The sequence below is a fragment of the Bombus pyrosoma genome, linkage group LG3 (genome assembly GCF_014825855.1).
Source record: "Bombus pyrosoma isolate SC7728 linkage group LG3, ASM1482585v1, whole genome shotgun sequence".
NCBI lineage: Eukaryota > Metazoa > Arthropoda > Insecta > Hymenoptera > Apidae > Bombus > Bombus pyrosoma.
Window position 1 is genome coordinate 5,229,314 of NC_057772.1, and position 13,814 is coordinate 5,243,127.

The 13,814-nt window shown below is 36.1% G+C and overlaps 1 protein-coding gene across 4 annotated transcripts in view; it reads right to left on the reverse strand.

Moving 5' to 3' along the window:
* Positions 1 to 6,166, reverse strand: part of LOC122577925 (protein rhomboid) — a 171,570-nt gene extending 165,404 nt beyond the window's left edge. For 2 of the 4 annotated variants that reach the window (XM_043749638.1, XM_043749631.1), the window contains exon 1: positions 6,035 to 6,156. The gene's annotated coding sequence lies outside the window, so the exon portion shown is untranslated. Of the gene's footprint in view, positions 1 to 6,034 lie in introns of all 4 variants that reach the window. The other 2 variants (XM_043749633.1, XM_043749637.1) reach the window with 2 other exon arrangements.
* Positions 6,167 to 13,814: the final 7,648 nt, after the last annotated feature.

A 13,814-nucleotide genomic window follows, 5' to 3' on the forward strand; every position in this document is an offset into this window, starting at 1 on the left:
GGTGAAGCAATGCGCGACTCGTTTTAACCTTTTTGTGATCGAATAAACCGGCCAAACCGAAAATACTCTTCGACTTCCTCTTTTATCGTTGTCCCTGCTATCTTCAAAGGACTTTTATATTTTCTAGAATATTTAAAGTTAACACTATCAAATCTACCAAGATGACAAATTATAGAGATTTTCTTTTTCGCTATTACTGAAATTCTTTACAACTTTTTACGATTATACTAAAATTTCCTACGTTTGATAAAATTAACATTGACGCCTATTCAGATAGAGATGTAACTGCGCGGAGTTGTTCGTTTTTATAATATCATTTCAATTATAATTATCCATGTATAGAGTATTTAAATTAGACATAAATAGGTTTTGGCAAAAATTATTAGAATTATAAAACGAATTGTTTATATCCAAAACTTATATATCTATTTGGTATTACTGCAATCATAATAATTTAGCTTTATGATATTTAAGGATAAATCCATGCTCTAGTTATAAGACACACTGAATGATAATAAAAATACATGATAATTAAAAGGTTAAAGTTTGAATTCCAGATATGAAATATGATCAACCAATTCTCTTCTTTAGTTTGTCTATTATATAAAATTGGAAAATTAATGGATAGTCAAAGATGACCAAGATCCTTTCTTCGCCGCTCAAGCTGGCAAATAACTCAGTGCGCCGCCCAGGCTGGCAACCAAGTTGTGCGCCGCTCACGCTGGCAAGTAAGTCGGTGCGCCACTCAGACTGGCAAGTAAGTCGGTGCGCCGCTCAGACTGGCAAGTAAGTCAGTGCGCCGCTCAGACTGGCAAGTAAGTCAGTGCGCCGCTCAGACTGGCAAGTAAGTCGGTGCGCCGCTCAGATTGACAAATGAGTAGGTGCGGTTTTTGTCAATACCGACTAATCCGTATTCCTTAGTTGCCAAACTATTAAGTGTACATAAAATACATAAAGACGTGCGAGGATACGTAAAGATTCGTAATACGTCGAGTATACTCGTCGAGAATTTGCTGGACGAGAGAAATATTTGTTTAGGAACCAATTTATCATTCATTTGGCAAAGATCATAAAAATACGAATTTTTTAGGCTGGCAAATAAGTCAGTGCGCCGCTCAGGCTGGCAAGAGCCTTTCGATTCAATTAGCCCCCAAAGAAAGGAATCTTTAGTGACCTGAATATCTCAATTAATAAAACAACCTACCACGAACGAACAAAGAGTTCCAATTCGAAGCGAATCTTTTTTTCCGACCACATTCGTCGAAACACACCACTCGGCCCATCCCGCCCCTAATATGATCCTCAGTTACCCTTAATTTCGATTCTTATGCATACTACTCCATGTATCTTTCCAAATAGAGAAAAAAAATTCACGAACGATTCAAGCTACAGAAAACTCTGCATTACGACGAACAATAAGCCTCGACCATCCTATCCTATCCTATCCAACCATCCTATCAAACACGTTCTTCCTTTTTCTTTTCTTCTTCTTCTTTCGATCGAGTTGCGAATAGAAGTGAAAATCTTGCGATATTCAATTTTTAATCGCTTCGATGATAGTCTAATTTGAGCAAATTTTCTATATGAGCGAGAGTTTATTTCATCTTGGAGCGAGACTTTAGTTTATTTGGGGAGGAATTTATCTCTGTGGAAGGAATATCATTATTGTATTGTTATTAAAAATTATAATAAATCGATCCAGTAATCCAAACAACCCAGTATTAATAATAATAAATCAATTCCAACTGGTTTAGTTTTAATTTTTATAAATGTAAATATGGTATATAATATATTGTGATTTAAGATCATTAATTTACATTTGTGAATTAAGTCACTAAATATGAAATGAAAATAAATTATCGCACTTTTAATCTGTAATTTAACGAAAATTACTATTTTGGTACAAAATACTCCCTACTATTTTCAAATATTACGAGACCGTATTTCGCAAACAGGGCACGTCGAAGTACCCTCGTTAATTACCGTATCGCAACCGATATTAATTCTGACCTAATTACTTTAACATAAACAAATGCGAGCAAATTTAAGCTTGGTAAACAGTGCTTGAAACCGAACGAATTACGCATTTCGACATAAAAATAAAAGACGGTGATACTAATCTATCGAAATTACTTAATTAGCGTGACAAAGTTTCCTTCACCGAAAGACAAATAAGAATTTTTATATTCCTCATTTGTGTATGTAACAAAACTATATCGAAGTAATTAACTGTAAATGAAGAGCAAATTATGGAAACCAATACTTTTATTTTATTTTACATTTAATGAAAATTTTACTTCTCTATCATATAATATAGGTCACCAATACATATAATACAGCTTATATACAATATACAATATGGAAGTACAAGTTCAAAATTTATGTATTCATACATTTAGATAATCTTGTAAAATTTTTTATATCTTTTATGGAATCTATCCTCTTACCTTATTTGTATTATAATATTAATGTATCCCACCATTGCATCATCATATTAGCTATACATTACACAAGCAATCCGCTTATAGCAATTAATAGTTTCTATTTCCTCTGTGACGCATGCACTCTCGCTATTAGGTATAGGAATTTACATTGACATAATTTTCACAAGTCCTTGGCTAATTATAATTATCATGTTCCTACAAACATGTGTTCCAACGTATCTAAAAGGTACGATGTCACTACCAACGTTCCCATGTCTACGACATGTGCGTGCTAATAAATCTTACTAATATGTCTACCACTCCTAGATGAAAGATCACCCTACCTTTACTTTCCCTTCATTTTTCCTATTCTCCACCTCTATGCTCCCTTTTATTACAACATCCAACTCCCATTACAACAAGAAGACTGCAAACCTTTCTCTTCCACAGGTAAAGAAAAATTCCAAGAGTTAACCCTTTCATATTTATCATCCTATTTACAAAATAAACGTACAAGATATCTTATTCATAGTGTTGCATAAAGAGACATTATTAATAAATAAAGCCTTAGTAATAAATCCACTAGCCCTGAACGAAAGATCAATCCTTTCTTTTTCTCTCATTCTTTCTATTCTTGCCCCAACAATTCCAGCATTAAACTTCCATCAAATCGCAAAAACCGTAACCCTTTTTCTCACACAAACGAGTAAAGTTGTCGAAAGGTTGGAGAATAGAGACTTTTATTACGATCGCGTTCGAAATTCGTTTAGACTACAGAGAAAAGACGTGCTGCAGTCTTGTTTCGGGTTTGTCGTGTCGCCTAAATGGACAAACGACTACGGGTCGGATACAAATGCATACGAGGGTTCGTGAACGGAATACTGCAGAAGCTTCTTCTCGCTTTGAGCAGCCACGGATCCTTTTGAACGGTGAAGGTGGAACGAAAACAAAGGCGGTGGCGACCTTATTCGGAAAGGAACTATTTAGACTAGAGCGCGTCTTCGCGATGGTAACCTTGAAACGCTAGAGTAAAGCGGAAGTCGGCGCGTCTACAGTTTCCATCAAGCCGAAATTTGGCCAAGCTCTTTTAAACCAAGCCGCATCCCGTTGATAGACGCCATTTTGTGTATACCGCCAACTGGTCCAACGATCTTGCGTCGAATTACATCGTTTGAATTAGTGTGGTGGTGTTACTCGGCAACTTCATGAGCCTCTGAACAACTTCCGGTTCACTCGATGCCACATCTCAATCCTTCTATGAATACTCGATGTTTCGTTTCGATTCACGAGTCGAATATACACATATGCTATTTGCTTAGCGTAAATATACGTGGAGGATGTGATTTAATGTTTAAAATGCTGAAGGTTTAATAGTGAGATTTTATGAAGGAGTTTGCTACTACAGTGCTGTAAACTGAATGCGAAGCTAGACCAGAATACCTAGGTAAACGTGACGAAGACGACAGTCAAAAAAAAGAATAGCAAGGGTAAGATGCGGCAACTTCGAGAGACCGAATAGATTTTTGTTAGAGAAAGATAAAAAGAGGTGAGTATTATGTAATGATAAGGAAGGAAAGTTGAAGCACTGTGTAACGAAGTGCAAGAGAATGGAAAAGTTGGGAGGTAATATGAAAGGAATTGGAGAAGGAAAATATTGTGAATAGGCAGTTAACTGGATTCACTCCTTAGAGAAAAAGGCAAATGAAAGTGGAAAACTAAATCAAAGCAATGAATAAGTAGCATATATGTAGGTTTATTAATAACTTATAAGTGTCGTTCTATAATTCATAAATATGTACGTGAAGATTTGTATGGATGAACATTTAAGACATGTAATTCGAAACAGCAAAAGCCGAAGTTAATAAATATCATTATTATTATTATTAGAATGTTACGACGTATCAGAAGATAGAGAATCGTATGAGATTTGAAACAAGTTACAAAGAATTATTACATGAGAATTATAGAGAAATAAATAAGAATTTCATAATAGATATTCATAAAGAAAATAACTTCATGAAGATAATGGGATAGAAATTTGAAAATATTTTAGCCAACTTTTTCTTCCATTAAAAATGATGAGACTGAGATATACAATTTTGAAATCCAATTACCATTTTAAAAATATACCTACTATTTATTCTACTACATGATCGAGATTGTTTTAGCGTATTCAGTTTAAAAAAAGCAGAATAAACTAAGCTTAAAATGTCTTTCATATCGTTAAATTCTGAAACCTGCTAATTATGAGAAATGAACCTCTGCATAAAAATTTTTTCAAATTATTCAAGAATAAGTATAATTTATTCTACTTTAGAAAAACGCGCTGGCAATTCTCTGAATGTCCAAGTTTTCCAAAATCGAACAAAAAAGCCATGGTTATGTCTACGCGAACAACGCGAGGATTATTTAAAAGGATCGATGGTCCAGGTGAAAAGCTTTTTTATCCCCGTTCAAAATCGAAACGACGGGGGAAAAAATCACGAAAGTGCATTCGGCCCGAGGATAACGTCGCTTTCATCGTAACCTGATAAACGGCGCACTCACTTCTAACTCGATCTTCAAAAACTAAAAGCAGAGCGAACCACTCGACCGATGGTTGACAGAGACTGAAGCACTTGAGAAACATTCGTTTCCATTAACGTATTCCGACGCATCACGGTGTCGTCCTACAGACGATAGTTATACATTACTAGGCGTTAAAACGTATATCGTTGCGAATTTTCGTCGTGTAACAATATTCCAGGTAAAGAATATTGGATTAATCATTTCGCGCCTAAATTTGAATAGGAAGCCATCTTTTCTTTTTCTTCTCGCGCGTTTTATGCACCGTATTGCACAATTATTTAATTCTAACAATATCAATGAATTGACAAGTTAAAAGTTATAGATTATGAATTCTTTTATACTTTTACAATTTTACAAAAAGAATATATATATATACACGTATGGAATTTGAATAAATAAAATGAAAATAGATAGTCGAGTAGAATGTAATAACTTGTAATTTGTACGATCTACTTTTAAATAGAGAAATCCCTATGCAAGAAAGTTAATTAATAATGATAATCTATAACTTGTAATTTTGTTAATAGATTTGTTAATAATATTAATAAGATTGTATAAGAGAATCATGATCGAGATATGCTATCGAACATAGTATCAATATAATATTGGTTGCTGAATCCACACATAAGCCACTTAGTTCTTTTTACAATATATGCCCTGCCATGTTCCGCGAAAACGCTTTCAATAACCTATCAGTTTTATCGTTTCAATTTTACCACCTGACGAGTAAGCGTTAGTCAACGATCTCGTAACGATATTATCGCGTGCACATTTTTTAATACTAGAACTATATATAACCGTAATCATAACAATCAATTTTTAATTTTTTCATATCATTATTCTAGATTTGCAGCAGTAAGTTGTTGAAAATGCATAGATTTTATTTTGACTTCGTTGTTACAAGTGTTGTATGTTACTCGTCGATAGTTCTAATGTTAACCGTGTCACGAGAACCTTCTTAGCCTAGTAACTTTCGGTTCGATAAAAACCCCGCGCCGATAAGTATCGACAAAGATATAAATTGTCATTAGATGTACACATACCTTATTTGTGCGATCGACGAACAGTCACTCCATGATCTGTCTAGCCACGATGAATGCCGGCCTTAAGGATCCCCCTCTCGTCCAGTGATACAGAAAACACAAGCACTCTAAACCGGCAGTACGAACGACGCGGGCAAAGTCAAACGTCACTCCGATTTCGCACAGAGAGAACATGAACATACGGCTTGACGTCCGCGCGTGCACTGACTTCTGTTCGGTCGCGTCAGGCCGCAGTCCATCCACCTTGGACGAGTGTAGACTCGTCGCACGGTTGCCATGACGATGGGTCAACAGCACGCGTTGCGCGCGCAACGAAGACAGTTTCACACCGCGCTGCACGCTCGCAACAAGGATCAACGCGTTTTCATCGTACGTGTTCCGCGTTTAAGTCCAAAATTGTAACACGCGCGCGTGGGAAATTAATAACGACGCCTGTTAACTCACGGGATACGCGAGATCGTGTCCGAAGCGCACTGTTGTTGTTGAAGTGGCGTGGTGATCAGAGACGATCGACACGCGGACAAAAGTGAAACACGATATCTAGAACGCGGGAATTAATAACAAGTGGCAGAGTATATACTACGTCATTCGAATGATTGTACGGAAAACTGACACGCGATCGATGATTATTTTAACACGTTCAATACCACGTTAACCAGATTAGTCTTGGAGTATCTAGTAGTATGTAGTAGTATGTAGTATCATGTAGTATCTTGTAGTATCTATGATGAACTTTCTATTCAAGACATTTTTGATTAAAGCAAATAACAGTGAGTAGTATTGTCGGCACACACGTGATTAAATTTGAGAATCGCAAAACTATGGTGTTCAACGTGTTAAGCCTGTTATGATAGGGTCGCTGTAGATGCACGTTCTGGCGAATACGTCAATCAAATATATCGAATATGAATACGTCAATCAAATATATCGAATACAAATACGTCAATCAAATACATATATGAATATATATGTAATACATATATATATATATAATATATATATATAATATATATAATATATATATATAATATATATAATATATATATATAATGTATATATAATATATATATATATATATGTATATAATATAATAATATATGTATATAATATAACTCAATATATATGGACATATAATGTATGCATTATATGATATATATATATATGTATACGTAATCACGTTTCTATATAAATACATATTACATAGTTCCTAATAAGTCTCTACATCTCGATAAAAAGCAACATTAATTTTGCCTAAATCATCTGTATGATTTTAGTAGTAACAAAAACAAAAAATTTATGATCCATACGATGTAATCATAGCCTTATAGAAGCCCAGACACGATCAATAATAAACATAGAGATGTGTATAAAGATAGAACGCGTGAGCGAGCTAAACGAGTAATATAGGAATAAAAACAAAACGTTACAGAGGCCCCTTGTCTACCAACGTATACACAATCGTACAGTAAATATATTCATAAGTGTATTACCGATCGAGCGAGCGGCGCGATGTGTATACCTCATTAGACAAGGACAGAAGGAGCTTCTACGCACGTTCTCTTTGTGTCTATATCGAATTCAGTTACACGGTAAGGAATAACTTGCTGCGTATTATCTTTATATCTTTATGATAATAACGTTAATATTGAAATATTAATATTGAAATTGAAGGTTGCCGAATATTGAAAAATCAATCCAGGTATTGACAGGAATATTGACAATATATTGACCGTGTACGATTAAAGTCAGATATTTTGAATAAATATTTACAACATCGATACGAAGTATGATTTCGGAACACGATGAGCACTGGTCGTTATTTACACTATTCTTAAAACTACTTAATAATGAAAAAGTTAATCCACTCGCGATAAACAAACACCACGGATCCATTACAAACGGAATTCTAAATCAGCCAATTAGAGGACAGAACGCGAAAGCCAATCATGGATCGTGTTTCGTGTTGTGACATACCGTATTATTACCTATATGCTTTCACCAATAATATTATTGTTTCAACGTCTCCTATTGGTCAGTTTAAATATTGCCACAAAAGTATCGAGTCAGATTAAGAATAATACACACATATCTTCCATTGGAATTGACCAATATTATTAATCGTGTGCTCTTAAAAATAATAATTTAATAGAATAAATAAGAATATCGAGGTTACATGTCACATGTATAATATCGCGTTTAAATTCAATCATAATTCGCGGGTATCGAAAATGATAGTATAGTGCGGTTAGTGTCACGAGTTCGCTAGTCGCCAGTACATACAATAGAGACGGTGGGCGAATGATGGTGATCTAATCTTCTTTGCTTCGACAGTTTCTGAACGGAGCGACATGATTACCATAGACGTGTAAAAAGTTAATAACGATCGTGGTGAAAAGGAACATCGAACCCTGGTACGATCGTCGAACAAGCTGATGCTGCAAGAAACATCTCGTGGATAGGTGTACGTACGGTTCCCGACGAACGCGACAGGTTTTCTGTAATCAGCATGTTCCGGCGACCGACTCTCTTCCCTAACCTTCCTTTCGCACACGCCACCAGATTCGCAAGTAACGCTAAGACGTGGAGAGATGAATTATAAGGTAAGGAGCAAAGTTCACCCGTTAGAAATTTAATCTTTAAATGAGATTTCTTGTCACACCGCTGAGAAATGATTTTTCGTCTATATTGCGCAGCCTGCATTTCGTCATTCGAAATCAACCTAACGAACGTTTCATGTTTCGTGATCTATTTTCATGTTTTTAGAGATGAAGAAATTTTTTTTAGATTATTTCAACTTTGTTTCATTTTGTGAAGTTGCATGCATTAAATGGTAATTACCAATATAATTAATATGTATATTATGCGAAGCTAAGAAGCAATGTTTACGTAATATGATGCATGCCCTGCTTTATCAAATTTTAAATTTAACTTAACGAATGTGCATCACAACTTGAAACATTTTCATGTTTTTAGCTAGAGATGAACGATTTTTTCTAAATTACTTTAACTTTATTTCATTTTACAAAGTTTTTCTCATATTAATTTACATCACCCGAAAAAAATTCGTCGAATTTTTATATCGTTTTAATGATTTTTCAACGTAAATAGCTTAATATTATTTTGTTGGAAATAATGAATTGCATCGATTATTGTATTGAAAATTAGATGATTCCATTTAAGAAATCGTATTTCTACATATCATTTACATATCGCTCCCATTTACAAGAAAACTAATTTCACCAGACTATACATTCCTTAAAACTATTCAATTCCTGCCTAGACTTTTATGTAACGCAGCGAGTATTTTATTAATGATTCGCACTGATAAATTAAAATTGGTCACCTTCTATGCATAGAGCAACGCGAAAACCATTTTGAGTGTCGCAATTAACCGATGATGAAGTAACTTCACCTTTAGAAGTGTGTATTTATATTTATTATCCTCTTGAGGGGAGTTAAGCTTCCATGCAAGTTGTCCTGTACCTGCTCTTTATATTGACCCTTCTTCGTCTGAAATTAACATTTCTACGAGCACATGGTATCTACCAGGTGCACATGGGCTCTGGATATTATATTAATTAAATCTTGTTATTAGTATTTATGGACGTGATCCATGACTAGCTATGACCTGCTATGAATTTGTAGCTAATTAAAAGCTCGATTTTTTACTGATTAAATATGTAGAACAGGAATTTTGAACGCGGTATAAAATTAGTATGATTAAATTTTATTATCATACAAACACTTTAGAAGCCAAATATTTTTTCATTTGAAATGTGGCAAGTATTAGGTATGTGTTTGTTTCTGTTTTAAATATACGTTTATACTTTTGAAGATAATTTGAGGGTAAAGTATATTAACGTTAATATTAATTAACGACGGGCCTACACTCGCGAGCTTTAATATTTATTAAACCTGAATGTGCATTAACGTTAATGCATGTAATCGCTCGGTAGCTAACACGTCAAGGCTGCTTTGACAATATTTGAAATTCCCGCCTCTTCCGTTATTACGTCATAAATTACATCATCTTAGAAACAAGCATTAATAATATGTAATCCCAAACGCCGTACATTCTCGTCCAACGTCCAATCGATGTTCCTTCTTGATTAACGTTAAATTTATTATTAATTTAGATTCTCAGTACATAAAATAGACGCCATTTTTTCCGATAAAAGAACGAGGTATTCTAAAATCCAGTGTGACATCGACACAAGTATAATCAAATACGTGAACAATGGGTTGGAGGGGACTCAAAGAGCGCATTTTTTACGAGCCTGTCGAAAGATACACTTGGACCGCAGCGCATCATGACGACGAGATGAAAAGTGGTCCGAACATTTTACTGATTTTCACGGGCTACATAGTGCAAGCGTACCGCCAATCTCACATTTTTTCCTTTTTTCTTTTTTTTTTTTTTTTTTTCTCGTTTTGTCCATTCGAAACGCGCTCGCACATACCTATACACACGGACGTGAGGTTATGTGTCATGCAGGCGAAAAGAGATCGTAAATTTGAAGAACGCGTAACCGGATACCAGTCAATGAATACCTCAAGCCATGGATACAGGCATGGTGGAGTATTCTAATAAAAGGAAAATTATTTTTAATCGCGTGCCAACATGTAATCCGTTTTGTTGCGTAAAATTCGCCGTATTAACGAGACCGTGGCTCGGAAATTATACCCGCCCACGTATCAACGGGCATTAAATTTTAATTGCGCCGTTGAATCGCGAATTTTCCCCCGACTCGGTCGCTCGTTCGTTCGAAATTCAAAGGGGAGAAAAATCGTAAAAAGGTGCGGCGAGGAGGCGATGCTAGAGGATCGTCGGTAGAAGAAGACAAAGAGGAAAAATAAAAAGAGTAACCGAGGGAAAGCTCATAGGTAGCCGGCGGGCAAATTTACATTTTTAAATTGCATTTATTGCGAGCCGGAGTATAGCGGAGAGCGGAGTACTTCGAGAGCGCTTACCGTGAATTAAAGCTGACAATTCATCGATGGCTCGCCGCTCTTTTGAATAAACTACGTTTCACGTGGTCGAGCTTTGCATCCGGATTTACCTGTTATCCGTTTAATTGATTATTTCTAGGGAGTTTTTTTTAATGAAATCCCGTGTACCAAGCTGATTATAGTAGGATCACATAGTAGGATGTTTGTACGAGTTCTGAGAAATTGGAGTAGGGTCGTTATAATTGAACTGTATTGAGCGTTTAATTACAAACATAGAATGTTAGACCGAGCATTGGATTACTTTAAGAAGCTTCTGCAATTTTTGTGGTATCTAATTTTGATATATCGTTCATATTATATAAACTTCATTTGTTATTGTAAACGCCGCGTATAACATACAGTTACAGGTATGTAAATATATTTAATAACACATTCAAATTATTTTCCTTTTTTTATTATTACGTTTCAACTGTAGAATTAAAGAGAAACTTCTTTTACATCAGATTACTAGAATATTTTATAATTCGTGATATTTCGCTATTCCAGTGGTATTAAAGTAACCAGAGATGACTCTAATATGCGCTACTTTCGTTTCCTCGCCAAGGAGGCTGGATTTCGCGTCGGTAATATCTAGGAAAGGTCGAAGGTAGCAGAAGCGTATGCAAATGTTGTGCGAGGCAGTACATAAAAGCCGGCTTTGAATGGGTTTTGTGTTACTTTTGTCATACTCGTATTTCGATAAACCAGCCCCCGCGCGTGAGCGTGCTTCCGTTACGCGCAAATATGTGTTTCCATAGCTCGCGATACGTTTCCCTCTGATTTAACTGGATTTATAAGCCCTCGTTCTCTCGTATATCACATTGATACACGGGAAGAAAAATGTATAAGCACTCTTTGCAAAAATAGAAAAGGACGCTCTCCGTGGAAAAATTTATTATTATCTTCAAATAATTTATCGCGTTTCGCCTTTCAACGCCGTCAATCATAATACCAGGAACCAATGATATACACATGTTACTCTATACAGGATAAAATTAAATTTACATTAATGTTAATTGTTATCAATAATTAAACGATTATGCGATGCAACATTAAATTACGGCATAAATATTACAATCCTCCGCCGTTTTCACCAAACTTTACACTCGATACAAATTACTTAACATTTCTCGAAGCTTCGATTATTAGCAAAACTGATGAATATTTCCCGCGAAATATGTACACCGAATGCTGCATACATTTGGTGTGATCTTATTTGGTGATCCATGCAAATTATGGAGAAAGGTCTCGAATTAATTACGCCTCCCTAGAGTATCACAGTGGCACATGTTTACATCGTACCTGTTATTAATTTTTACCACCGCCGTGTAATCCTGCCGCGAATTCTGTTTCGCGTTATTCTTCCATGTCGCGAGCGTGTTTTTGAAAGATTCCAGCATGCCCATGAGAGACTTTTCTCGTGGCAGAAAAATACTTAGAAATGAGAAACAACAAAAAAAAAAAAAGAAGAAAGGTAGAAGAAAGGGACAGAGAGAAAAAATAAGAATATTCGCGAACAATTCTCTTATTTTCCGCGCTTGTTACTTTCGGCTGTTTCTTTCCTACCTTCGGCTTCGCGTAAGTCATACAATTCTACCGCGAAATTAATTATTGCGATACCATTAGCGGTTCGTCGCGGTCGTGGCGAAAATGAGATTGTACGCTCCTCTGGATAGAATTTTCTTAGGAATTGAAAACGTTGAAAGAAATCAAATTATCGAGGTTCTTTAATTAAACGATACGATATATGGATTACAGATATGAGAAGCCGGAGAAGTGCAGAGAATCATTCGTTTCTATTTAACTATGTGAATTTTGTCAAAGTGTTTTGCCAAATTAACGATGAATTAGTAATTAAAATTTATTTCGTTTTATAGAATCTCCCGTAGCGTAGAATTTCTACGGTTTTTCCCCACGCACATTAGAATTTATTTACTACGAAGATAAAATAAAAAGACCAAGGCTCTAGTTAATTTATGGAATCTTGAACGAGTTTCTGTTTAATTACGAATTAATAACAATCACAAATAGTCAAAATTCTTCTTAATCGCTCCGTTGCTATGAAACACCTTTCTATTCACAAAGAAGCAAATAAAATAAACAATCAAACATCTAATTCTTTTACAAACTCTGTTGTCGTTCCCAGTGGCCATTCTCCTACAACGCAAAGTAAATAGAAGCATGCTAGTTCCCAGGAAAGAGGCAATCTCTGCTGCAAAGAAGATTTCCCTAGAAATAAAGTTCTCGTAACTTTGCAAGCGCGGGTTTATCGACAGTTGACGCAAATCCGCGCGGCAGACGGAAGCTTGCTCGCGCGTGCACACGTCGAATCGAGGCTTCGTTCGACGCCCTCGGGTCGCACCCATTAACGAGACACTCCGCGACTTCGCGGTGTTCGTCCCCTGACATGACGGTTGGATTCTCTTTCATCGGTTCCCGACCAACCCTTTCGCGCTTCGTCGTCTGCCGGATGAATCATAATTTACGCGTCGTCGTCCGTGAGAACAGTTACTCTCATCCCTTCTTCCGCTTCCTTTCCACTTGCATCCCTCTGTCTCTCTGTTCGTCACGCGAATCGATCGACAAAGAACGCGACGCAATTTCGTAAAAACGATCCGTCCGATCCCCGCGAAAATACGATCCGCTTGATGGATCGTCGCTTTTTCAACGAGGTAACACACCCAACCCCTTTCTCACGATCGATCCGTGGCTCTCTCTGTTACGACTACCATGCGATTAGACCAACTGGATGGACGATGCTAAGGAGTAGGTTTACGATCGAAGCGTTGCA